The sequence below is a fragment of the Ambystoma mexicanum genome, chromosome 4q (assembly GCF_040938575.1).
Source record: "Ambystoma mexicanum isolate Mex_15411 chromosome 4q, UKY_AmexF1_1, whole genome shotgun sequence".
In the NCBI taxonomy this organism is placed as follows: Eukaryota; Metazoa; Chordata; class Amphibia; order Caudata; family Ambystomatidae; genus Ambystoma; species Ambystoma mexicanum.
In genome coordinates this window covers 530,179,569-530,183,027 of record NC_090928.1, presented here as the reverse complement: position 1 = coordinate 530,183,027, position 3,459 = coordinate 530,179,569, and the positions used below count along the sequence as shown (strand labels likewise).

At 38.0% G+C, this 3,459-nt stretch overlaps 1 non-coding gene across 1 annotated transcript; it reads left to right on the top strand.

The window, feature by feature from the left end:
• Nucleotides 1-582: 582 nt before the first annotated feature.
• On the top strand, nt 583-655 carry TRNAK-CUU (transfer RNA lysine (anticodon CUU)). The gene has a single exon. It is a non-coding gene; the product is annotated as a tRNA-Lys (tRNA).
• The last annotated feature ends 2,804 nt before the right edge of the window (nt 656-3,459 follow it).

Sequence of the window (3,459 nt, the reverse complement as noted above, 5' to 3'; positions counted from 1 at the left end):
CCTATGATTACACAGCATCCTATCTGTGGAAAACGGCAGTGCAGGGATAGGGAAGAAAACTAAAGGCATCCAAAGGAGCCCAGCTAGCTCAGTCGGTAGAGCATGAGACTCTTAATCTCCGGGTCGTGGGTTCGAGCCCCACGTTGGGCGAAAACAACTAAAATTTTTGTGCTTTTTGACCAAAAAAATAGAAATTGAAAGTCTCTTTACAATATTTGCAATATTTTGATTGTTAACATGCAATATATGAATGCATGTCTGGATGATGTGTAATGGGGCAATACCACACCTTAATGTATTCACTGTAAAAGAAAAAGTATGTATCATCTTACTATAAAATAAAGTGGAGAAAACACAAATAAGACTTTTTTCCACACAGGTTTAATCGGCTATTTCCTGATATTCTTCAATGCGTTCTGATATTGACTGGTAATTGTGTTTGATACTTTCTTAGACTATTTCTACCTCTGGCTGATGTGTATTTTCTTTCCAAACTCCACCTGAGCCTATGATTACACAGCATCCTATCTGTGGAAAACGGCAGTGCAGGGATAGGGAAGAAAACTATAGGCATCCAAAAGAGCCCGGCTAGCTCAGTTGGTAGAGCATGAGACTCTTAATCTCAGGGTCGTGGGTTCGAGCCCCACGTTGGGCAAAAACAACTAATATTTTAGTGCTTTTTGACCAAAAAAATAGAAATTGAAAGTCTCTTTACAATATTTGCAATATTTTGATTGTTAACATGCAATATATGAATGCATGTCTGGATGATGTGTAATGGGGCAATACCACACCTTAAAGTATTCACTGTAAAAGAAAAAGTATGTATCATCTTACTATAAAATAAAGTGGAGAAAACACAAATAAGACTTTTTTCCACACAGGTTTAATCGGCTATTTCCTGATATTCTTCAATGCGTTCTGATATTGACTGGTAATTGTGTTTGATACTTTCTTAGATTATTTCTGCCTCTGGCTGATGTGTATTTTCTTTCCAAACTCCACCAGAGCCTATGATTACACAGCATCCTATCTGTGGAAAACGGCAGTGCAGGGATAGGGAAGAAAACTATAGGCATCCAAAGGAGCCCGGCTAGCTGAGTCGGTAGAGCATGAGACTCTTAATCTCAGGGTCGTGGGTTCGAGCCCCACGTTGGGCGAAAACAACTAAATTTGTAGTGCTTTTTGACCAAAAAAATACATCCTATCTGTGTAAAGCGGCAGTGCAGGGATAGGGAAGAAAACGTTGGGCGAAAACAACTAAAATTTTAGTGCTTTTTGACCAAAAAAATAGAAATTGAAAGTCTCTTTACAATATTTGCAATATTTTGATTGTTAACATGCAATATATGAATGCATGTCTGGATGATGTGTAATGGGGCAATACCACACCTTAATGTATTCACTGTAAAAGAAAAAGTATGTATCATCTTACTATAAAATAAAGTGGAGAAAACACAAATAAGACTTTTTTCCACACAGGTTTAATCGGCTATTTCCTGATATTCTTCAATGCGTTCTGATATTGACTGGTAATTGTGTTTGATACTTTCTTAGACTATTTCTGCCTCTGGCTGATGTGTATTTTCTTTCCAAACTCCACCAGAGCCTATGATTACACAGCATCCTATCTGTGGAAAACGGCAGTGCAGGGATAGGGAAGAAAACTATAGGCATTCAAAGGAGCTCAGTTGGTAGAGCATGAGACTCTTAATCTCAGGGTCGTGGGTTCGAGCCCCACGTTGGGCAAAAACAACTAATATTTTAGTGCTTTTTGACCAAAAAAATAGAAATTGAAAGTCTCTTCACAATATTTGCAATATTTTCATTGTTAACATGCAATATATGAATGCATGTCTGGATGATGTTTAATGGGGCAATACAATACCTTAATGTATTCACTGTAAAAGAAAAAGTATGTATCATCTTATTATAAAATAAAGTGGAGAAAACACAAATAAGACTTTTTTTCACACAGGTTCAGTCAGCTATTTCCTGATATTCTTCAAAGTGTTCTGATATTGACTGGTAATTGTGTTTGATACTTTCTTAGACTATTTCTGCCTCTGGCTGATGTGTATTTTCTTTCCAAACTCCACCAGAGCCTATGATTACACAGCATTCTATCTGTGGAAAACGGCAGTGCAGGGATAGGGAAGAAAACTATAGGTATCCAAAGGAGCCCGGCTAGCTGAGTTGGTAGAGCATGAGACTCTTAATCTCAGGGTCGTGGGTTCAAGCCCCACGTTGGGTGAAAACAACTAAAATTTTAGTGCTTTTTGACCAAAAAAATAGAAATTGAAAGTCTCTTTACAATATTTGCAATATTTTGATTGTTAACATGCAATATATGAATGCATGTCTGGATGATGTGTAATGGGGCAATACCACACCTTAAAGTATTCACTGTAAAAGAAAAAGTATGTATCATCTTACTATAAAATAAAGTGGAGAAAACACAAATAAGACTTTTTTCCACACAGGTTTAATCGGCTATTTCCTGATATTCTTCAATGCGTTCTGATATTGACTGGTAATTGTGTTTGATACTTTCTTAGATTATTTCTGCCTCTGGCTGATGTGTATTTTCTTTCCAAACTCCACCAGAGCCTATGATTACACAGCATCCTATCTGTGGAAAACGGCAGTGCAGGGATAGGGAAGAAAACTATAGGCATCCAAAGGAGCCCGGCTAGCTGAGTCGGTAGAGCATGAGACTCTTAATCTCAGGGTCGTGGGTTCGAGCCCCACGTTGGGCGAAAACAACTAAACTTGTAGTGCTTTTTGACCAAAAAAATACATCCTATCTGTGTAAAGCGGCAGTGCAGGGATAGGGAAGAAAACGTTGGGCGAAAACAACTAAAATTTTAGTGCTTTTTGACCAAAAAAATAGAAATTGAAAGTCTCTTTACAATATTTGCAATATTTTCATTGTTAACATGCAATATATGAATGCATGTCTGGATGATGTGTAATGGGGCAATACCACACCTTAATGTATTCACTGTAAAAGAAAAAGTATGTATCATCTTACTATAAAATAAAGTGGAGAAAACACAAATAAGACTTTTTTCCACACAGGTTTAATCGGCTATTTCCTGATATTCTTCAATGCGTTCTGATATTGACTGGTAATTGTGTTTGATACTTTCTTAGACTATTTCTGCCTCTGGCTGATGTGTATTTTCTTTCCAAACTCCACCAGAGCTTATGATTACACAGCATCCTATCTGTGGAAAACGGCAGTGCAGGGATAGGGAAGAAAACTATAGGCGTTCAAAGGAGCCCGGCTAGCTCAGTCGGTAGAGCATGACACTCTTAATCTCAGGGTCGTGGGTTCGAGCCCCACGTTGGGCGAAAACAACTAAAATTGTAGTGCTTTTTGACCAAAAAAATACATCCTATCTGTGGAAAACGGCAGTGCAGGGATAGGGAAGAAAACTATAGGCATCCAAAGGA